Consider the following 25122-nt stretch of genomic DNA (forward strand, 5'->3'; position numbering starts at 1 on the left):
TGTTATTACCAGGCCAATACTTCAAGAAAACTCCCTAACTATAATCATTATCAGTTTGCAAACATTCCAGTGCATAATGAATGATCCCAGTATACCCAAAGCCCTGTAACCAAGGACATATTTTCATAATCATAAATCACATCCATGTCTGCTTCAAAGGTTAGAAATCTTTTTTAACTACTTCCTGTTTTTTTTCCCTTATCCTTTCCAAACTTTTTTGGTCTTTTACTTTTCTATGTGCTTTCAGCAGCAATTTCCAATTTTCCAAAGCATTTCTAGCCTGTGGCTTAACCTTGAATTTCTTGGAACTGTCTCTCCAACATCCTATTTTTTACCCTATACGGCCTCTATTGCTCCATCTGTAAGCATTTACTGTTCTTTTCTCACCTGCAGCCTCCTTGCTGCGCTCCTGCTCTGCGGTCTGTAGTTGTAAAATAAGCCTCCTCCTTTTCCCCTACATGTGGCATGTTACATCTAGGATTTGCATATTCCCCCCACCTCCAATCCCCAACACTGCCAAAGGAATCAAAGTCACATTTACCATTTTGTGTAATCAATGGAGCATTGCAGTAAACATTTGTGCATAATGCATTTCCAACAGGAATTCTCTCAGACAATGACTCCTTTCCATATTGACCTGACATCCTTTTGATCCTTTTCAAAATCTTCTGGTAGAATTGCCTTTGTTTTCAATATGTGGGATCATAATCACAACTTGAAAACACCTTTGTCTTATCAGTTGCCAATCCCTCCATGTGATCAATATGTTTCTGGCTAGTTTTTGCAGTTGCTGAAATGAACACACATTCATGTTCACAAAGAAAACACAATATGGAAAGTGTACTTCTACAAGACTAAACTAGGGATTATTCTGGAGTTGTTTTATGTCAGGTACAGGCCATTATTCAAATACAGCTACCATGCTGACTGATTCAAGCACCGTCTCGTCCTGAAATTTTGACACCTTCCATTCAGTAAGAGGTGCTGACAAATGGACTATTTAGTTTAATGAGGTGGAGACCAAGATTTACAAAAGTAGTAATTTGATTCACAGTTAAAAGACAAAATTATTACTTGGCTTAAAACATAATTTCTGTGTTTAATGCTCCTGGGCAGGCATACTGAGAACATATGTTGGGGATTTATAAATGAAGTCCTGATAACTTTCCATTTTGGTGGAAACTCACGGGAGGGTAAATATACAAAATTTCATCCCAAAGTTTGAGCCACACAGAGTTAGAATGCTGTATTTTCACCCCTGTGAACTGGTTTGAAACCAGTCCAGAATAGTGGAATGAAAGTCTGCTTTCCACCCAGTCTACGACTCCCACAAGTCCCACCCCAGTTCTGAGTCTTCGTCAGTAAAACCCAAAGCACACAGTTTCTCATAATGTAACACAATTATTAGTTGGAATTTTCAATGAGAGACAACAAGAATGCCAAATCCAAAGAAGGTCGCACTGATGTAATTGTGTAGTTTCTTCTGAGATTAAAACTAAGCCTCATTGTTAAGGAGAGAGGTTTTTGCCCAACTTGGAGTACATGACCCATGACTGCATGTTGCTACTAAAAAGTTACAGCATCAATATGAGTTCTATTCTTATTTATGATAAACAAAAACACAAAAAACTTGTTAATTTTGGACCAGAACGTTCTGGGGAACACTAACACATTGGCAGAGTAGTTGCTGTGGCTTCCTTAGTGTGAGTGTGAATGGATTCGTACGCAAATATGAAACCCCAAACTTGCTGGCTGCTTTTTATTGGGATGATGCTGCCTGTGCTTTGATGTTGGAATCCTCAAGAAGTTCAGTGGTGGAGTGTGAACTTTGTGAAGCAATCCAACACTTCTGGTGGAGAATCTACCCACTAGAGATGGGCGAGTCTATTAATTATAATCATTATATTTGAATGCACACAGTATACGAAATAAGGTAGATGAGCTCATAGCACAGTTAGAAATTGGCAGGTATGACGTTGTGGGTGTCACAGAGTTGTGGTTGAAAGAAGGTCACAGCTGGAAGCTAAACATCCAAGGATACACATCCTATTGAAAAGAGAGGCAGGTGGGCAGAGGGGGTGGGGTGGCTCTGTCAGTAAAAAATGAAATCAAATCCTTAGCAAGAAGAGACATAGGATCAGAAGATGTAGAATTCTTGTGGGTAGAGTTAAGAAACTGCAAGGGTAAAAAGACCCTGATGGGAGTTATATACAGGCCACCGAATAGCAGCCAGGATGTGGGGTACAAATTACAACAGGAGATAGAAAAGGCATGTAAAAAAGGCAAAGTTACAGTGGTCATGGGGGATTTCAATATGCAGGTAGATTGAGAAAATAAGGTTGGTACTGGATCCCAAGACAATGAATTTGTAGAATGTCTATGAGATGGCTTTTTAGAGCAGCTTGTGGTTGAGCCCACTGGGGAAAAGGCAATTTTGGATTTTGGTGTTGTGTAATGAACCAGATTTGACCAGGGAGCTTAAGGTAAAGGAACCCTTAGGAGGCAGTGATCATAATATGATATAATTCACCCTGCAGTTTGAGAGGGAGAAGATAAAATCAGATGTATCGGTATTACAGTTGAGTAAAGGTAACGACAGAGGCATGACAGGGGAGCTGGCCAAAGTTGATTGGAAAGGTACCCTAGCAGGGATGACGGTAGAGCAGCAATGGCAGGAGTTTCTGGGAGTAATTCAGAATACGCAGGATCAGTTCATCCCAAAGAAGAAGCAGCATTCTAAAGGGAGGATGAGTCAACTGTGGCTGACAAGGGAAGTCAAAGACATCGTAAAAGCAAAAGAGAGGGCATACAATATTGCAAAAATTAGAGGCTAGAGGATTGGGAAGCTTTTAAAAACCAACAGAAGGCAACTAAAAAAGCAATAAGGGGAGAAAAAATGAAATATGAAGGTAAGCTAATTAATAATATAAAAGAGAATATCAGAAGTTTTTTTCAGATATATAAAGAGTAAAAGAGAGGCAAGAGTGGACATTGGACTGCTGGAGAAGTAGTAATGGAGAACAAAGAAATGGTGGACAAACTGATTAAGTATTTTGCGTCAATCTTCACAGTGGAAGACACCAGCAACATGCCAGAAATTCGAGAGAGTCAGGAGGCAGTAGTGAGTGCAGTCGCTATTACTAAGAAGAAGGTGCTTGGGAAACTGAAAGGTCTGAAGGTAGATAAGTCACCCGGACTGGATGGCTTACAACCTAGAGTTCTGAAAGAGGTAGCTGAGGAGATTGTGGAGGGATTAGTAGTGATCTTTCAAGAATCACTAGATTCAGGAATGGTTCCAGAGGACGGGAAAATCGCAAATGTTACTCCACTCTTTAAGAAGAGGGGGAGGCAAAAGACAGGATATTTTAGGCCAGTTAGCCTGACTTCAGTGGTTGATAAGATGTTAGAGTCCATTATTAAGGATGAGGTTTCGGTATACTTGGAAGCACATGACAAAATAGGCCGAAGTCAGCAAGGTTTTCTTAAGGGGAGATCTTGCCTGACAAATCTGTTGGAATTCTTTAAGGGAGTAACAGGCAGGATAGACAGTCAATGGATGTTACTTACTTGGATTTTCAGAAGGCCTTTGACAAGGTGCTGCATATGAAGCTGCTAAACGAGATAGGAGCCCATGATATTACAGGAAAGGTACTAGCATGAATAGAAGATTGGCTGACTGGCAGAAGGCAAAGAGTGGGAATCAAGGGGGCCCTTCCTGGTTGGCTACCAATGACTAGTGGTGTTCCGCAGGGGTCAGTGTTGGGTCCGCTACTTTTCACATTATATGTTAATGATCTAGGTGACAGAATTGATGGCTTTGTGGCCAAGTTTGCAGATGATACAAAGATAGGTGGAGGGGCAGGTAGTGTTGAGGAAGCAGGGAGTCTGCAGAAGGACTTGGATCGGATGGGAGAATGGGCAAAGAGATGACAGATGGAATACAGCGTAGGTAAGTGTACGGTCATGCACTTTGGTAGAAAGAATAAAGGCGTATGATATTTTCTAAACGGGGAGTGAATTCAGAAATCGGAGGTGCAAAGGGACTCAGGAGTCCTAGTGCAGGATTACCTTAACTTGCAGGTTGAGTCGGTAGTAAGGAAGGCAGATGCAATGTTAACATTCATTTCGAGAAGACCAGAATATAAAAGCAAAGATGTAATGCTGATGCTTTATAAGGCATTTGTCAGACCATATTTAGAGTATTATGAGTAGTTTTGGGCCCCATATCTAAGGAAGGATGTGCTGGCAATGGAGAGGGTCCAGAGGAGGTTTACAAGAATGATCCTGGAATGAAAGAGTTAACGTATGAGGAGCGTTTGATGTCTCTAGGCCTATACTCGCTGGAGTTTAGAAGTACGAGGGAAGATCTCATTGAAAACTACCAAACATTGAAAGGCCTGGATGGAGTGGACATGGAGAGGGTGTTTCCACTGGTAGGAGAGTCTAGGACCAGGGGGTACAGCCTCAGAATGGAAGGACATCCCTTTAGAACAGAGATGAGCAGGAATTTCTTTAGCCAGAGGGTGGTGAATCTGTGGAATTCATTGCCACAGATGGCTGTGGAGGCCAAGCCTTTGGGTATATTTAAAGCAGAGGTTGAAAGGTTCTTGATTAGTAAGGACATCAAAGGTTATGGGGAGAAGGTGGGAGCATGGGGTTGAGAGGGAAAAATAAATCAGCCATAATTGAATGCCAGAGCAGACTCAAAGGGCTGAATGGTCTAATAGTCTTATTTCAAAGGAAAAAAATTACTGCAAGGGACAAGGGTAAGTATTAGTTCATTTGAATGGTTTCAATTAATGGAGTTTGGTGAAGTTATTAACAGTCTTTAATTGTTTTATTTTTTAATTAATTTGACAGGTATTTGGATGTTTTAGGATATTTTTGAATGTCAGACACATTCAGCAGCCTTCAACAGAGTTGGTGGAAGCATTTGCCTTGGGGCATGGCTTAAATAGCTCCTGCCTCATACTTGCACACTGCCTCTTCCCACCAACCCCAACTTCCACACACACACACACACACACACACACACACACACACACACACACACACACACACACACACACACACACACACACACACACACACACACACAGTTCCAAGCTCACACACATGCACAGGTAATGTATAGTGGCCACCAATATCCTCAAATGGCTTTAACCATTACTTGCAGTGTTAGTTTATGAGCAAGAAAACATTATCTCTTCTCAAGCTGTCAGCATCTGCACACCCACCGTCAGTTCTAGTAATTGGCAATTGATTTATTATTGTTACTTGCACTGAGGTACAGTGAAAAACTTTGTTCTGTGTGCCATCCATACAGATCATTTCACCATATCAGTGCATTGAGGTAGTACGTGAGAAACGTTGACAATGCACTTGGGTGCCTCACAGACCCCTGCAATTCAAGCTAAGAAGTTGCAGTCTCCAGTCAGACAGTCTAGACTTTCAACCTTTCCTCGGTGTAATACAGCCAGATCCTAGAAGGTCTCCATTAAATGGAAAGAAGATTGCACTGAAATATGCAGGAGTTCATTGGTTTGTGGTTTTCAAAATTTCTGAACTTTGGAAAGCTGAATATTAGAGCCTTGACCTTGTATTTCTGAGTGGAATAGATAAGTAACCCAGTGTGGCAGGAAATGGAAGTTATTCACCAGAAGACAACATTACCAGTGTCCTGGAAGGTAAATGAAATCTTCAGGAGTCAGTAATGGATCATAATGAAATGGTAGACGGACTGATGCATTAGTTGTTGAGTCTTTCTTTATTAACCTGAGGGAGTTAATTCTGAAACCTTCCTATTGTGATCAACATTGAGGAAGTCAAGTGTTTAAATGGGAGTCATTTGCCAAGTATTTCTTCCTGATGTATAAGGAAATCATTATGAATAAAGGTGCTTTCACTCAATGAATGTTCCACTTACTGATAGGAGCTTTCATGAGGCCAGTTGTTGCTGCAAAGTCTGTTTCCTTGTTAACTTTGATCAGCTCTGAGTCTAAATGCCTGCTTTATTGAGATACTCAATCAAAATAAGTAAATGCATTGCTGCTGCATTTTCATAGTTCCATGGCTGCCTCATGAATCAGAAATCTCTCATTTGTGTACTTTTGCAGTTGAGGCATTGAATTCAAGAGTCAGAAAGTTATGTTTCAGCTTTTATAAAACTCTGGTTCGGCAGCATCTCGAGTATTGCATTCAATTCTTATCGCCTCATTATAGGAAGGATGTGGAGGCTTTGGAGACGGTGTAGAAGTTACCAGGATGCAGCCTGGATTAGAGGGTATGAGCTATAAGGAGAGGTTGGACAAACTTGGGTTGTTTTCTCTGGAGTGGAGACCTGATAGAAGTTTATAAGATTATGAGAGGCATAGATAGAGTAGACAGCCAGTATCTCTTTCCCAGGGTTGAAATATCCAATACTACAGGGCATGTATTTAAGGTGAGAGGAGGTAAGTTTAAAGGACATGTGTGGAGAAAATTCTTTACACAGAAAGTGGTGGGTGCTTGGAATACACTGCCAGGGGTGGCAAATATGATAGAGACCTTTAAGAGACTCTTAGAGACACACATGAATTTGCAGAGAATGGATGGATATGGACATTGTGTAGGCTGAAGGGATTAGTTTAGTTAGGTGTTTAATTACTGGTTTAATTAGTTCAGCACAACATCGTGGACCAAAGGGCCTGTTCCTGTGCTGTACTGTTCTATGTTCTTTTGGTCAGGTGCCTTCAAATACTTACAGCATAGAGCCTGGACATTGATCTTGACCTTGATTATAGATGATATCTACTGCATTTGAAGTAGATGCTCCAAGTAATGGAGACCGTTCCAGTCAAATGAGTTTTGAACGTGGTCTATTATTATATTGTCTTTCAAGTAGCCTCTCAACTTGCAAATCCACCTGTTGCTCTGTGTTGAAAGAAAGGAAGGCAAAGTGACCTCACTGATGCACCTAGGAACTATGTCATTGATTAGACACCACCACTAAGTAATTTCTTGCACTCATTCAGAAACATTTCATCCAAGTTTCACCTGTAGCAGAATTTTATTAGTGGCTGGTAATTAAGGGATTTCCTCCCAGACAGTCACAGCTGCAGTAGTTCATCTTCCAACTGGAGGAAGTGTCTTCAGATTTCTTTGTACAAATAGAAGGCAGCATGTTTAGTGTCAGATCCAGCATTAATATAAGGTTTAACAACAGTACAATGTGAAGGGTTACTTGTAGAGTTGTTAATTTAAGAAATTGAAGTTGGTTAGTGAGTCAATGCCGTGCAAAGAAGAAAAGGCGACATTGGACCTTTTCCAGAACTTCAGGTTTGTAGATTTGGGGTAAGGGAAGTGATTTTATGTTCCACTGCCACTTGTCTCCACTGGGAACACATGATCTATTTTTACTGTCTTCTTCCATGGCCAATCAGCAGTCATCCAGAAAGGTTCAAAGGTCAGTCTCTAAAATTATAGGCTGTCCTTTTCTGTATGCAGAAGGAGCTCATTTTCTCATTGTGTCTGTGCTGGTTGTTTGAAAGCATAAGTAAAATCCACCCCCAAAAATGGTTGATACTTGTTGATGTATCTCTAGCCATCCAGTGCCATGATCCAACACTACATAGGGCTTGAGTTCTGCCCAAGCTAATGGATATAGGAACAGGTTGACTTCACAATTTGCCACTGATTGATTCTTGGAGGGGAGCCTGAAGATCTGCATCAGGGTTCATAAAGAGCTTTGTAGAACTTCAGAGTCAAAATATTTCAATTTCTCATCTTCTCTAATAGTATTATTTACACAATTTAGCTTTATGGATGTTGGATAAGGGGAGAAATTGGTCCTAAAAATTCCTTGCATGTCCCAATTTTCACCTGATCCATAAAGCACAAAAAGGATGGATCTTTGGTTTTTTTTGCAGGTTGAACTTTATGCTGGGAAGCTTGTAGTTACTCATTTTCAAAATAGAAAGAATATTGTGTAATAAACCATCTGCCCTTCATCATCCCTCCTTCCAAATATTCCAATCTTTGTTCATTATCATTTTACAGAACTATTTCAGAATTGATATAGGAGAATTGAAATTCAACATGTGGTGCAAAGTTTTGTGTGCTACAGGAGTGAATTTAGATATTTTGCTTTTATGTGATATAAAATTGGTATAGTGTGCAAAATTACACCAGGAAGATCTGTGGGCATTGCAAGTTAGCACTTGAAAGACATTCAATATATCGAGCACACAGAGATGATGGCAGCAACTTCATCCGTCACTCATTTTGAACTTCCTGTGCTAAAATTGTATCAGGTTTATCTGATTAAGGTCAGCATAGGTCAATCTTGGTGATTACAGTCTTTTGTGTCTGTATTAAATCCTAATGTCATCAGGTTGGTGTTTGAGTTTAAGAATGTATTAATCACTGCTAGGCTACCTGATATTTCATGTGGTTATCAGCTTTTGAATTAAGAGGGAAACATTGTTAACCACATGCACTATTAGTTACACTAACTTGGAATAGACTTTCGAATTACTTTTTCCTTAGGAACTAACAAACTATCTGTTCGCTTGAATGCTTTATTTTTGAGATCTAATCCTGGTCATAAACCTTTAAACCTTATAAGGATCCATAAATAAGCTGAATAAAAGTTTTAAGCTACTTTTTGGACTATGCTTGCCAGGCCTTTCAGGTGGTCCAAAGTTTATCTATCTTCATGTTATAATTGTTAATTTTTGGAAATTTCAATTAAATGCTCAGCCAAAGAGGCAACAAAATGTATTCTGCTTAACCATAACATTTTAACTTTCAGAAAATCAAGGAAATCTGTGAGTCTTGTCGATGTTAGAAAAACAGATTTTCAGAAGTTAAACATACATTGTTCTGCAACATCCAACAATCCAGTGGTGTATTGTAGGATTGCAGTTCAGTGGATTGGCTAGATAAATAGCAAATGAAACTTAATGTGGAGAAATGTAAGGTGATACAATTCTGGAAGAGATGTGGCAACACTGGAGGAAAAGTAGAAGGGCAGAGACATTTACAGGACTCAAATGCACAATGTTTACAAGTGAATGGACAAATTAATATATCTGTAAAAATGCGGTGGTAGGTTTTATAAATAGGTCAAAGACGACAAAAGGGAAGAGGTAGCTGTTCTCAACCCATGTAAATAATTAAAACTGCTTTAGTTGGAATATTATTTCCACTTTGGGCATTATGAGATAGTTAATGGTGATAAAAAGACTTCAGAGGACATGCAGGAAGATGATAGGATAATTGCAGCATATAAGAATTGATAAACAACAGGAGAGCTGAGGCATTTTTCTTAAGATATTAATAGTGGACTCTGATAAATACTTACCATTGGTTATTGAACCAGTAACTCAACAACATAAATTCAAGGCCATCACAAAGAGAAATCAAAATAAAGTTAGAGGAATATTTCTGAGCAGCACTTGTTGGGACATGGGATGCCCATTAGAAATAATGATGGAAATGAAATCCAAAGAAACATTTAGAAGGAAATTGGTGAGGGGGAGGGGAGGTATTTGGGAAAAAAAAGAAAATGGAAAGGGTAAAATGAAAGGGCAAAGGAACTGGATTAAATGCAACACACTTTCAAAGAGCTGTCACAGGCATTTTCAATTCAATATTTTTTTCCTGTATTGTGAATTTATACAGGAGGAGATGTGCTAATGACTTGGCAGGATGGAAACACAGAAAATATAATGGAGGTGTGTGTGGATGACTTGGAACTTGGAGGAAGATTTGGTTTTTCACTGTAGTAAATTCTGCTTGAAATGAGGGAGGTTTTAAGGCATGTCTATTAAACAAGGTCTAGGTTTTAGAGGTTCCTTTTGACGCTGTTTCATAGAAATATAGTCTTAGAGTTGTACGGCACAGAACAAGCCCATGGCATCCATCCAGTACCCATTTAAACTAATTCTCCCCACACTTCCATCAATTCCCCCAAGATTCTACCACTTGCCTACACAGTAAGTACCATTAACAGTAACAGATTAATCTTCTGATCTGAACACCTTTGGGACGTGGGAGAAAACTGGAGCATCCGGAGGAAAGCCACAAGGTCATAGGAAGAATATGCAAACTCCACATAGACAGCATCTGAGGTCAGGATTGAATCCAGGTGACTGGAGCTGTGAGGCAGCAGCTCCACTAGCTGCACCACTGTGATGCCCTCTTTAAAGAAGACCTTTTAATAGATTACTTTATAACACTATCCTTTGCAGTTCCACAAGCAACCTGGCTACAGAATTGGTGACTTTAAAATGTTACCAAGGAGCCACAAAAACAGAGATTTATAGTTTGCAAGTGATGTTGTCCCTTTAAGAGCTGCAACACTGCTGCCGGTGTTTAGGGAATTTCTCTATAATAAAGCATATGGTTCTAAATTGTTTTTTTCTATTGGGAAAACCCACCTTTATCTTCTTGGGATATGAATGGACCATGTGTGACTGGACTTCTTTAACTAAAATGTCTTAAAAATATGATTTTTGTGTATATTTGTGATTTTTCATTTGTTAAAGTCTTGAAAATGTGATTTACTCATGGTAAATTCTTGCCTCATTGCAGATATTTTGTTGACTTTTGACATTGGCCAAGTAGGAGGCATTCACAGAGTTGAGTTTATGCCCACAAGCAGTAAAAAATGTTTTACAAAATGCAACAATTTCTACTAATTATCCATTAGCAAAGAAGTACATTTAACATTCAACTTGTTTGCATTTCTGATGCCAAATGAATTAGAAGTGGATCATTGGTTACAAAGAGCAAGTCTAGAATTTATAACAGGTCAAATTAGAACTCTTATAAATAGTAGGTTTGTTGATTATTCTGTTGTTCATTTGAAGTTACTTTTAAAAAATGACAGATAATCTTGGAGTTCAAATGCAAAATTAGCTTCCCATGTATGTTATTTTAATGTTCAGTCCCCATAACTTCGGTGTACTGGTTTAGGAATTAAAACAAAACGTTGGAAAGAGAAGAAAGAGAATTCTGCAGAGAGAGAGAAAAACATAGCTAATATATCAGGTTAATCTTTCATCAGAACAGGGAAAATTTTGAAATAAATAAGTTCAAAGTTGCTCAGAAAGGAGGAAGAGATAGAGAAAATAAAAAGGATGCCCAGAGACAGAGAGAATAAAAAGGATGCTCAGTGATGGAGTGAAGGCCAGGACATGAGTGGTGGTGCTGCCAGCTGAAAGAGGGTGGTAAAGGCTGGTTGATATTAAAAGATATGTCTGGAGGAGCCAAATAAAATCTGAAATGGCCAGCAGAGAAGAGAGAAAAAAAATGAATACTGGAACTGTGAGGTGCAGGACTGGCATGACAGATTATCTGAAATTGCTCGATTCAGTGTTGAATCTGAAAGGCTGTAATATGCTTAGTCAGAAGATAAGGTGCCCACCTTGTAAGTTTGTACTGAACTTCATTGTAAAACAATGTAGGAAACCTTTGTGTCACCATATCTCCCTGGCCTCCACTCTATCCCATACTTTTCCTTTTACTCTCTCTGCCCTTCTTGCTTTCTCTCCAACTTTAAACTTGTTTGTTTTCTAACTTTTCCCAGTTCAGATACAAGGTTATCATCTTGCAACATCAACTCTCTTTCTCACTTGCCAGATGCTGCCTGACTTGTTGAGCATTTTCCGGTTTTATTTCAGTTATCCAGCTACTGGTTCAAGACAATAGTTTCCTCTCTGTCCTTTGATTCTCCAGTAATTATTTCCATTTAGAATACTATATTGACTACTTATACTACTGGTGCTTAAAGTTTGTCACAGCTTCCATTTAAAATAAAAATTGAATTTGGGCATGTGATGGGAACATGCATAGACTGTATGTATAATCCTGAACAACCCATGTTAATAAGAAAGAATTCATAGAAATGTAAGAAGATTATTCTTGGATATAGTGTGTTAAATCAAGGTAAGATCCCACTGTCGTGACACTAGAGATTATCCAAAGACTATAATACGTTTTTGGGAGGGATACACTGTAAGAACAATTAAATTCCCTTGGGTTCACAGTAAAAATGGCTTAGTCAAATTCTCGTTGGAATTGAAATCAAAGATTAGTAAACACATACTTCAGAGATGAATATGTATCCAACAGGAAACAGAACTATTGTAACAATTATGTCCCAGGGACAACAGACAAGTTATCAGTGGACTGCAGACAGACGAAGGTAAGAAATGCAGAATGAAACAGAAAGATGTTCCAGACATTCGTTTGATTGTTTTTGGGGGTCAGTTGGAGGCTTAGCAGAGCACGATGTGTTCATACAGATGTTCCACTGAAAATACAAAGGCCCCATATTTCATAAACAATGATCAAATGTTTATAAAATATTTTGCAAATCAATTGAATAATTGCAGATCTTGTCAGATTATAAGCAATTTAAAATTTTAAAACAATTGTTAAGTTATTAAAGAAAATCTAAGAAAATGTCACTGGTAATTTCTTATGTGTTCATGGAGAGTCATATTGACTATGCACAATGATTGAGTTGTTATTCAGTCAAGTGTGTTATGGTTTTAATGTTTCACGTGAATGGAGTGTTACTCATGTAAGCAATGAAAATACTGTTTAAATTAAAAGCCGGAAGATTTCTATCTTCTATATCTATGGTACACAATGTTGCAGATATTAAGTTGCATTTTCCCAGAATGTCTTATTGTGTTTGCTTGATAGCCTGTGCTGTACGTATCTGGCAGTTCCATACCTGTCCGCCCTCCCCACCCATCATCCTGTGGTCTTGCCATTTTTTTTAACCAAAGACTTTATAACCAACAAGCAGCAATAGCATTGCATGGTTAACTGCCTAGGAGTCAGTGAGTAAGTAGTTATTAGTCTACTTACTCATGACCCTAGGGAGAGATCACAAAGATTTCTGCATCCTCCTTGCTATAACATGTACTGATGACTGCTAGATGAATCACAGCCTAATCTATTCTATTCTTTCCATCAGGCTGAATTCAAAAGGGATCATCATACTGTTGGATGGGTACTGAAGAAGATAGGAGAGCAAATCTGGTAAATTTCTCACAGTAATGGGGCAATAATGGGGATGACTGAATTATCTTGCTCAGTGTAAAAGGTAAAATATAGAATTCCTAAATTGCATTCACGAGAACCATATTAGCCAATTAGTTGCAAGTTCAGCTTGAAGGGGATGTAATTCTGCATTTGGTTTTAGGGACGTAGGAAGAGTATCTGTGGGGGGGGGAGGAGCATTTTTGTAGTAGTGATCATAATTCAGTTGGATTTTGGACAATTTTGGAAAATGATAAACACAAAATAGGGGTTGGGATTCTAACTAGGATAAGGTCAATATTACCAGATTGAATAGAGATTTAGCAAAAGTGGATAGGAGCAGCTATTTGAAAGTAAATCAGTCTCAAAACAGTAGAAGGCATTTAATAAGGGTTTCAGGATAATTGGGTTATCACAAAAAGAAAAGGTGGGGCTGCCAAATCCAGAGCCCCTTTAATGGCAAGATACATGGTAGATAAACTAAGACAAGGAAAGGAAGTTTATGAGAGCTTAATACAGCAGGAAATCTGGAAGAGTATAGAAAGAAAAATTAGTAAAGAAAAAAAAGAGGATGTGAAGAGGCACTGTCATGTAAGATCAAAGAAAATCCAAACTGAGAAACTAAAGACAGAACAGAATTATTAGGGATCAGGAAGGTAGCCTGTATGTGGAAAGGGAAGGTTTCATAGGGCTCAATGCTCAGTATTTTGGTTTTTGTAATATATATTTGACGGTAAATCAGTCTCAAAGCTGTAGGAGGCATTTAAGAAGGAGATTCAAAGTTTTCAAGGAAAACACGGATAATATCAACTTAAATGTAGGACCATGAAAAAGAGGTTTGTAGATAATACAAAAATGTGGCTGTGTGGATGACAGAAACAAATGTAGAAAACGACATATTGAATTGTAAGAAGACACAGATGGTCTGCTTGGTTGAACAGAGTGGTGGTAGATGAAATTTAATTCAGACAAGTGTGAGGCATTGAATGTAGAAAGAAGCAACAAGGCGAGGAAATATGCAATAAATTGGAGGATATTGCATAATGTGACAAGTAAAATTGCAGATGACACAAAGATTAGTGGAGCTGTAGATAGCAAGGATGGGTGCCTAAGGATACAGAGGCACATAGATCAGCTAGAAAGTCAGGCAGAGTGGTGGTAGAAGGAATTTAATCCAGATAAGTGTGAGGTAATGCATTCTGAGTTGTCTAATACTGGTTGGACATACACGGTAAATGATAGGGACCTTAGAAACATCGATGTACAGAGGTACTTTGGGGTGCTCCCTAAAAATGGTGACACAGGTGAATAGGGAAGTGTAGGTGTTTAGCTTGCTTTCCTAGTATTGAGTATAAGAGTTGGGACGTCATGGTTCATGCTGTACAAGACATTTCTTCGGCCACACTTGGAATATTGTGTACAGTTCTGGTCACCACAGAATAGAAAGAATGTGGTAGTGCTAGAAAAATTGCAAAAGAGATCCACTGGGATGTTTCCTGGAATGGAGGGCTTTAGTTACAAGTAGAGACTGGATAGGCTGGGATTGTTCACACTGGAGCACAGGAAGCTGAGGGATTTAAGGAGGAGATTTAGAAAGTTACAAGGGGCATAGCTAGGGTAGATAGTCATTCTTTTCCCAGTGCAGAGGAGTGTAAAACTAGAGGACATAGGTTTAAGGTGAGAAGGGAAGTATTTAAAGGAGATCTGAGGGGTTAGTTTTTCACACCGAGGGTGGTGGTTATGTGGAACAAACTGCCAGAGGAGCTGATAGAGGCAGGTACAATCGCAGTGTTTACAAAGCACTTGGACAGGTACATGGATAGGAAAGAAATAGAGGGATATAGGCCAAATGCAGGAAAATGGGATTAGCATATGTAGACATCTTAGTTGACATGGGTGAGTTGGCTCAAGGGCCTGTTACCATGCTGTACGACTCCATGAAAGCAAAAGGACCTTGGAATGTATGTCCATAGATCCATGAAAGCAGCAAAGTAGATCAATAATTTGGTAAAGAGGCATGCTTCCATTTATTAGCTGATGTAGAGAATATAAGAGCAAGGATCTTAGGCTATAACTAACTGCAAGACTACTTGATATCATCTACTGCATTTGGTGCTCCAAGTGTGGCCTCCTCTACATTGGTGAGACCAAACACAGACTAGGTGACAGTTTCACAGAACACCTGCGCTCTGTCTATTACCGTGATCTGCATCTCCTTTGTTACGCACTAGCAACAATAGAAACACAACGAGCCATGTATAAGTGTTAGAAACTATTTTATTAATAACTACTTGTAATAATAAGAAAAATGAAAATGTTAGATATTAAACATCAGCCCCAAAACTAAACTCGAAAGTGCGTGTGTGGCAAAATCCCAAACCCCAAGTCTAGGAATAGTTCTCAAAGTTCAGTTCAGCAAGTCATAAGGTAGAACGTGAGCAAAGGATTTTGCAAAACCACCGTTGACTGAAGAGAAAATGCAGAGAGAATGTAGAGAGATTTTACGAAAACCACATGTTCCACAATGGAACCCATATGACACCTCAATCTCCGAAGATCTCCACTGCTTTGTTTCGAAGTATCTGCCACCCCAAAGGCATTCATTACGTGGCTGCCCACAGAAATATTTGCTTTCCAGAACAGGTTAATGACAAAGTGGACTCCACTTGATTGTTCCAAAAAATCCATGCATGGATTGTAGTGACAGACACACCTATTGTTCCTCATCCATAGGTGCAGAGACCAGCAGTCTCTCTCTCTCTCTCTCTCTCTCTCTCCGATTCTCTCTCTCTCTCTCCGATTCTCTCTGATTCTCTGTACAATCAGCCAATCAGTGAGTATAGGCAGCAATACCTCTGGCATGATTATTCTCAACACTGGTGCCCCACAAGGCTGCATCCTCAGCCCTCTACTCTACTCCCTATACACTCATGACTGTGTGGCCAGATTCTGCTCTAACTCCATCTACAAGTTTGCAGGTGATACCACCATAGTAGGCCGTATCTTAAACAGCGATGAGTCAGAGTATAGGAAGGAGGTAGAGAGTTTAGTGGAATTCTGTCATGACAACAACCATTCCCTCAATGTCAACAAAACAAAAGAGCTGGTCATTAACTTCAAGGAAAGAGGGTGGCGTACATGCACCTGTCTACATCAATGGTGCTGAGGTCGAGAGGGTTGAGACCTTCAAGTTCCTGGGAGTGAACATCACCAATAGCCTTTCCTGGTCAAATCATGTAGATGCCATGACCAAGAAAGCTCACCAGCGCCTCTACTTCCTCAGGAGGCTAAAGAAATTTGGATTGTCCCCTTTGACTCTCACCAACTTTTACAGATGCACCATAGAAAGCATCCTATCTGGATGTATCATGGCTTGGTATGGCAACAGCTCTGCCCAGGACCGCAAGAAACTGCAGAGAGTTGTGGACGCAGTCCAGTGCATCACAGACACCAGCCTCCCCTCCTTGGACTCTGTCTTTACCTCTCGTTGTCTTGGCGAAGCAGCCAGCATAATCAAAGACCCCACCCACCCAGGACATTCTCTCCTCTCCTCTTCCATCAGGTAGAAGATACAGGAGCCTGGGGGCACATACCACCAGTCTTAAGGACAGCTTCTACCCCACTGTGATAAGACTATTGAACGGTTCCCTTATACAATGAGATGGACTATGACTTCATGATCTACCTTGTTGTGACCTTGAACCTTATTGCACTGCACTTTCTCTGTAGCTGTGACATTTTACTCTGTACTGTTATTGTTTTTACCTGCACTACATCAATGCACTCTGTACTAACTCAATGTAACTGCACTGTGTAATGAACTGACCTGTACGATCGGTATGCAAGGCAAGTTTTTCACTGTACCTCAGTACAAGTGACAATAATAAACCAATACCAATACCAATTATAGTCTTGCCGTCTTGTAGATAACACCACACACACTCTACTACTCTACTGTCCAGGTGCCCGAAAGGGACATTCACCAAGTAGCAACCCGGCTCGTAACACCCCATTGCCAGTCACTTCAACTCCCCCTTCCACATTATCATTAATATGTCTGTCCTCGGCCTCCTCCACTGCGAGCAGAATTCCAAGTGCAAATTGGAGGAACAGCACCTCATTTTCTGTCTTGGAACCTTGCAGCCTACTGGCATGAACATTGAATTCTCCCACTTTAAGTGATCCCCACACCCACCCCCAACCATGCTCCTTCTTTTCTTCCCTTTCCTAGCCCGTCTCTTTTTCTGCCCCTTTTTTTCCCTTACCTTTGACTCATCCCCCGGTGAATCTGCTCTCCCCACCACCCCCCGCACCTGCCTATCACTATCTCTCACCTGCATCTACCTATCACCACCTTGTGCCCACCCCACCTCCCCTCTTTTGTCCACTTATCGCTGCTCTGTTTTTTCTCTCCTATATACTGGGCTTCCCCTTTTCCTATCTTCAGTCCTGAAGAAGTGTCCTGACCAGAAACGTTGACCACCTGCTTTTCTCCACGGATGCTGCCTGGCCTGCTGAGTTCCTCCAGCATCATAGTGTTTTTCATCTAGATTCCAGCATCTGCAGTCCTTTGTTTCTCTACAAGACTATTTAGGCCAGTTCTGATCACTACATTATAGGAAAAATGTCATTACATTGGAGAGTGTGTGCAGAGAAGAGTAATAAGCATGTTGCAAGAACTAGAAATCGATAGCCATGAGGAAAGCTTGGATAAGTTAGAATTGTTTTCCATATTATAGGGGAAGCTGACGTGAATCTTATCTGAGGTATATAATAATTATTAGGGTCCAGATGAAGTAATTAGAGAGGATGATATTTCTCTAAGCAGACGGTTTATATAGTTTATAGATTTAAAGTAATTGCTAGAGGAATGAAGACAATTCTTTTCACCCAGTGGACGGTAGAGGTCTAGATCTCACTTTCTGAAAGATGAGTAGAGACAGAATCCCATCACATTTAACTGGTACTTGGATATGTACTTGAAGAGCTATGACCTGCAGGGTTATGAATGCAGTACTGGAAGGTGGGATAATGCTGGGTAGGAGTGAGCTGACGTCCTCCTTCAGTTTGTAAATTTTCTATGATTTTATGATACCTCAAGCTTCACTGGATTGAATTCTATTTCTCATTTCTCAAGATTTCATACATTGCCTCCTGTAAATTAACCTAACAGGTGCTTGCTCTGAGCAAGTGATTGATCCCAGCATGCGGCTGATGCCATCAGGCAATTGTTTTTAGCAGGACATTGGATCATACGGGTGATTGACGCTGGCTTGTGATTGATCCTAGCAGGTGATAGATCGCAGCATAATCCTAGTGTGTGATTCTTCTGAGCAGGTGGTTGATCCTAGCTGGTGAATGTACCTGGCTGTTGATTGATCCTAAGTGTCATTGGTCCTACCGGTGACTGAGATGCTGGATCCAATCAGGTTATTAATCCTAAATGCAATTGATTGTGCAGGAGATTAACTGCAGCAGGTCAGTGATGCTGGCCAGTGACTGATCCCAGCAGGCTATTGCTTTTTTCAAGTGATTGATTCTGCAGGTGATTGATCCTGACAGGTGTTTGATGTTAGCACGTGATTGATCCTAGTAAGTACTTGATGTTAGCATTTGATCATAGCACACGATTAACCCTCTAAAGTGAGTGTTTCTAGCACCTGATTTACAATCCCATTTGACTACTCCTACCACATGATTGAACCTCGGACATAAATCTGATTTTGTAGCAATTGCAGCAATATGCAAACTTCTTGAGAAAATATTTAGAGAAACTATTTGTAATGAAAGTTGGTGGAAATTTTACCCATTTGCAGAGCCAATAGTGTCTCTTCCTGATAGCACAAGCTAACCAAAGATGATGGATTCTAACTTATGATAGTCTCTGGCTTCCCACACATCAAAATATGTATCAACAGCCTGAGCTCATTTTATTTCTCAATATTTTTCTGATAAAAAATGATGGATTTAAGATTACTTCCAAATATTTAATATATTACAGATGCCTGTACTCTGGCACACATAACCTTCTATTCTCTTGGGGAACTAGCAGGTACATATAATAACTTGTCTCCTCTCAGTACTTATTTATCATACTTGGCTAAGCCTTCTGAAACAGCTTGAGTAATTTGGCAAGTGATGCACGATTCATTTAACCCTGTGAGCACTGTAAAGCACGTAATGCTCGAAAGTATATTTTGCTGACAAATAGCATTTTTAAAAAATTCATTAATTTTCCAAAAGATTAACTTTTGGAAATGCTATACCAATAACTTCTGAATCCTGAACAAGAAATGTTTTGGCTTCTGTTTGTGGTTGTCACGTGTTGTGGCCCATGAGTGGTTTACAGTGCAGGATTTACACAGTCCCAATGACCGACTAGGTGTTTTATCATCCTCAAGTATTCTTAAGAGCTCCAGTAAGGCATCTGTGGGATCAGTTGAAATGGATACCATAATGGTTAAGGCACTCGAGCTAGCTCAATGAATGCCGAATGATCCTGACGTGCAATACTGGTTTGATGCTCTGTAATCATCTAGGAGTTTAACACTCCAGCTAGCGATTTCTCTTAACTGTACACCACAGAACATGCAACCAGCAGCAGGGAGGAAGCCACACCAGAGCTTTGAAAATGATTATTCATTACTTCCAGGCCAGTTACTGGTTAGCTGATTTCCTTTGCTTGTTGCTACAATTTTGCAAGTGTTTGGTCCTCGCTACAGTTGCTTCAGTTTGCAGGAACCTACAGGGAATGGAAAGACATTTTTCTGGCTCAATGCTAGGTAGATCTGTTGTCGTTTCTCTTGGAATACAGACTTACTAGGGGAATGAGCTGAGGGCACACAGCTGCTGGAAAAGGGAGGGGGATTACAAGGAAGTCTCCCAACAGGAGGTCATGGGTTAAATTGCTGGCAGTATTTGTTTGCTGTTAGATGTGGGTGTGAGGATTACAGCAGCACTAAGTCTGCATAAGGTTAAGCAAATTGCGTTGGGTTGGTTGACATATTTGGTGTGCAAATGGTGTAGGTGTGGTGAAATGTTTGGTGAGATAAGGCATTTGAAGACATATGCACTGACCTTGAGCAGCAGTGAGAGTTCATTGATTTTCTTATGCCACTGCACTGACTTCTTCAGGACTTGACATCTGGAAATGACTTCCACAGTCTTCTGATCATGGGCCTCACTGTAGATCTAAAACACCTCTCCTTCTTTACACCTCCTCAGCCAAGGTTTGCACTACATCGTCCAAAAAAATTAGCTCACATCCCTCTCATGTGGTGCCATTCTTCAGTATTTCCCAGGTCAGATTAACTTCTTACAAGACAATGAGTACCTGATCCAGCCTCAGTGCACCTCCCCTTTAGGCGAGCTTTAACTGGATCTGGACACTTATGATATTGGTCCCTGCTGATGTGCCGAACCAATCAACTGTGCAAACAGGGCAGGAAGTGTTGGCTAGATGCTGAAGTTATTGAAATGAGCAGACAGCACAATGTTGGCATGTTGCCTCCTTTGAAATCAACAGGCTTTGGTTAATTGTACATTGTAATCCCCACACCCTTCTTTGGCAGCTTGGCTCTCCAACCAAAGTTTAAAACATGTGAATATTCAACAAATTGTTGTATGATTAGTAAAAGAATATTCTGGCAAAGTGCCAGGTTAGGATTGCGCAGAAGAGACAGAAACATGCACATAATACTTCAGCTTTAAGTATTAAATTGCTTTATGATGAAAATTGGAATTTGTGAACAGGTTCAGGATGTGGTACTTAAAATCTCACTTGGATCAAGTTCCAGTTATTATTAACAGGGCATTTTTACTTTATACTGAGTTACTAGAAGAAGTAATCCATTTGAAGTAATGATTAATGTTACCGTGCTTAATGAATTTTCCATGAAGCTTATTTTCAGGTTAAGATCTCTAGTCAGTTTCCCACGACTTTCACCCACTCTCTTTTAGGAATCAGAGTTCTAGCTATTTAATGACATGAGAAAGACAGATCTATGATGATTTCAAATATTTGGGTAACCACAATGGCATTACTATAAATATTAGATTATTAGAGATCTTGAAACATTAACCATGTGTTCCTGAAACAGTGGATATTTAATCCTATTGTAAGGAGCTAGTGTTTTCATAGATTATAGAAGTACTTAATAATTTAATCAGGAAATACCTTTCTCCTTTCCACACTAATACTTTTCAGAACTGCGGCTGATGAATTTTCTGACATATGCTTACAAGATGAATGTGTGAGCAAAGAGGACGAGCCAATTCTGCAATATGCCGCACGTGTATGACTCTTGCATTCAAATAACTTTAGAAGGTGTTGACACTGGATCAACATGATACATATTTGTGGCATCTGTGTTGATCCTACATCTCTGCTTCCTATCAATGCTGCAGACACAAAGGGGAATGATTTTCACTGGAGCTATTAATTGACTAGTAAGAGGTGGGATAAATTTTAGAATGCAGTATTTTCACATCTTCCTTCGCATCCAAACTGGAATTGTGCAAGTACACTCTTAAGATTGTGTTTATCATTATAGCTGGAACATTATAACAACAGCACTAAGTTGATATCTTGTTGACATATCTGAATTAAGTAAACTTACTCAGTTAGAATCATAGAATACAAAATGCCTCAGCACAAAAGGAGGCCATTTGTCCCATTCTACCTGTGCTGGATCATTCATAGGATTGCCCATAAATCCCATTCTACCTGCTTTTAATGCTTAGTTTATTTATCCAATTTTCTTTTTAAAGTTTTGATTAAACCAAATTATTATTTAGGCAGTGCATTCCAGTGGCCAACCACAATTTGTTGTTCTGAAAGAGGTAGCAGAAGATATTGTGGAGGCATTAATAGTGATCTTTCAAGAATCACTATATTCAGGAATGGTTCCAGAGGACTGGAAAATCACAAATGTTACTCCACTTTTTAAGAAGGGAGGGAGGCAAAAGACGGGAAATTATAGGCCAGTTAGCCTGACTTCAGTGGTTGGTAAGATTTTAGAGTCCATTATTAAGGATGAGGTCTTGGGGTACTTGGAAGGTCATGATAAAATAGGCTGAAGTTAGCATTGTTTCCTTATGGGGAGATCTTGCCTGACAAATCTGTTGGAATTCTTTGAGGAAGGAACAGGCAGTATAGACAAAAGAGAGTCAGTGGATGTTGTTTACTTGGATTTTCAGAAGGCCTTTGACAAGGTGCTGCACATGAGGCTGCTAAACAAGATAGGAGCCCATGGTATTTCAGGAAAGGTACTAGCAGGGATAGAAGATTGGCTGACTGGCAGAAAGCAAAGAGTGGGAATATAGGTGGCTTTTTCTAGTTGGCTGCTGGTGACTAGAGGTTCCGCTACTTTTCACTTTGTATGTTAATGATCTGGATGACAGAATTGATGGCTTTGTGGCCAAGCTTGCGGATGATACAAAGATAGGTGGAGGGGCAGTTAGTGTTGAGGAAGCAGGGAGTCTGCGGAGCAAAGTGTCATGCACTTTGGTAGAAAGAATAAAGGCACAGACTACATTCTAAATAGGGAGAGAATTCAGAAATCGGAGGTGCAAAGGGACTTGGGAGTCCTAGTGCAGGATTTCCTGAAGGTTAAATTGCAGGTTGAGTCGGTAGTATGGAAGGCAAATACAAAATTAGCATTCATTTTGAGGGGACTAGAATATAAAAGCAAAGATGTAATGCTGAGGCTTTATAAGGCATTGGTCAGACCATATTTGGAGTATTATGAGTAGTTTTGGGCCCCATATCTAAGAAAGGATGTGCTGGCATTGGAGAGGGTCCAGAGGAGGTTTACAAGAATGATCATGGAATGAAAAGGTTCACATATGAGGAGCGATTGATGGTTCTGGGCCTGTACTCACTGGAGTTTAGAAGGATGGGGGGGGGGGGGGGGGGTGGGATCTCATTGAAACCTACCAAATATTGAAAGCTTGGATAGAGTAGACATGGAGAGGATATTTCTAGTAGTGGCAGAGTCTAGGACCAGAGGGCACAGCCTCAGAACAGAAGGAGATCCATTTAGAACAGATGCTTAGGAATTTCTTTAGCCAGTGTGTGTTGAATCTATGGAATTCATTGCCACAGATGGCTGTGGAGGCCAAGTCATTGGGTATATTTAAAGCGGAGGTTGATAGGTTCTTGATTTCTAAGGGCAAAGGTTACAGGGAGAAGGCAGGAAAATAGGATTGAGAATGAGATCTAAATCAGCCATGATCAAATGGTGGAGCAGACTCAATGGGCTGAATGGTCTAATTCTGCTCCTATGTCATATGGTCTTATGGCACACATCGTAGCCTTGCTGACTCACAGATTCAGTGATCTGGGTTCAATCCTGACCTTGGGTGCTGTCTGTGTGGAGTTTACATGTTCTCAATCTGACAAACAGATTTCCTCCGGGTGCTCCGGTTTCCTCCCATATCCCAAAGGCATGCAGGTTTGGTAAGCTAATTGGCCACTGTGTGGCCTATTATGCCCTTAGTGTGTTGGTGAGTGGTTGAATCTGGGAGGAGTTGAAGGGAATGTGGAGAGAATGTGGGATTAGTGTAATGTGTGCTTGTTGGTTGGTGTGTGTTTGGTTGGCCAAAGGGCCTGTTTCTGACCTGTATGGGTTTGGGACACCATAAAGGAAAAATGGAGGAAAAAGAGGATAAGATAGGATATCTTTATTAGTCACACGTACATCAAAACACACAGTGAAATGCATTTTTTGCATTGAATGTTCTGGGGGCAGCCTGCAAGTGTCACCATGCTTCCTGTGCCAACATAGCATGCCCACAACTTCCTAACCCATACGTCTTTGGAATGTGGGAGGAAACCGGAGCACCCGGAGGAAACCCACACAGACACAGGAAGTGAGATAAAAAGGATTAGAGAAGGATTTCCAGACCTTATGGTCATGGCAATTGAAGGCACATCTGCCAGTGGAGGAACAATTATATTCAAGGATGACCGAGATTCCAGGATTGGATACTCTGAAAGGTTATACGCTTGGAGGATAGTACTTTGTCAGCAAGGAGCCAAACTTTGGAGGGATTTGAAAACAAGGGTGGGAAATTTGAAACTGATGTATTATTTAAACAGAAACCCATTTGAGTCAATGGGACTTGAAGCAAGTTAGGACATGGGCTGTAGAGTTTTAGATGAGCTTGTCTGTGGAGAGTAGAATCTGGAAGAACAAGCAGGGTTGAAACAAGAAATAACAAAGAGGTGTGTGAGGGTTTCAGCAGCAGATCCAAAGGTGGAAGTGTGAAGTTAGTTAAAATTTTAGGAATCACAGCAGGAAATCTTAGTAATGCAATAGATGTGAGTTCCAAAACTGAACTCCAAAACGGAACTCAAGATCAACTATTGTCACTCAAGTTGGGGGATGCAATTATTGCTAATGAACAGCTTTTGTGATGGTGACCAAAGACAATGACTTTAGCTTTCCCAATATTTAGTTGGGGAACATTTCTGCTTCTCCCTTACTAGGATATCAGATAAGCAGTCCATATTTCCATATTTTCTTGTAACAGAGACGGGAGCCAGTTTCCCCCATTGAGTCTATGCTGGTTCATAAAGCAATCCTATTCCCCACTAATTTTCCCCTGTAATCTTTTCAACCCATATTTCCATCAACTCCCTGCAAATTCTACCAGACACAAGGGCCAATTTACTGTGGCCAATTAACCTACCAACCCGCATGTCTTTGTGTTGTGGAGGGAAGCTGACCTGGTCACAGGGAGAACGTGCAAACTCCAGACAACATCAAGGTCAGGAGTGAACAACTGTGCCGCTCAGTCTGACAATTTAGAGAAAGTGGAGATATTGAGAGAGATGGTAGTGAGGTAAAAACAGAGTGCGTTCAACATATGTATGAATACTGATGTCATGTTTATACATGATGTTGCCAAGAGGGAGTCTGTAGTGCAGAACTAAATGGCACAAGGATAAATCTTCAGTGAACACACCCAATGTAACAGTCTGGTTAGAGGAAGAGAGGCCATGCTGTGGATTCTGTGTGACACATGAGTAGCAAGGAGTAGAATCAGACAAGTATGTACCCACCTAAACAACAGTGAAAA

The 25122-nt window shown here is 40.3% G+C and overlaps 1 protein-coding gene across 1 annotated transcript in view; it reads right to left on the reverse strand.

Moving 5' to 3' along the window:
- Positions 1-20344, reverse strand: part of LOC127572484 (multiple PDZ domain protein) — a 295812-nt gene extending 275468 nt beyond the window's left edge. Inside the window, exon 1 of the mRNA XM_052019821.1 lies at positions 20116-20344. The gene's annotated coding sequence lies outside the window, so the exon portion shown is untranslated. The remainder of the gene's footprint in view (positions 1-20115) is intronic.
- Between the last annotated feature and the right edge of the window lie 4778 nt (positions 20345-25122).

This window comes from Pristis pectinata, chromosome 7 (assembly GCF_009764475.1).
Source record: "Pristis pectinata isolate sPriPec2 chromosome 7, sPriPec2.1.pri, whole genome shotgun sequence".
NCBI classification, from domain to species: Eukaryota; Metazoa; Chordata; class Chondrichthyes; order Rhinopristiformes; family Pristidae; genus Pristis; species Pristis pectinata.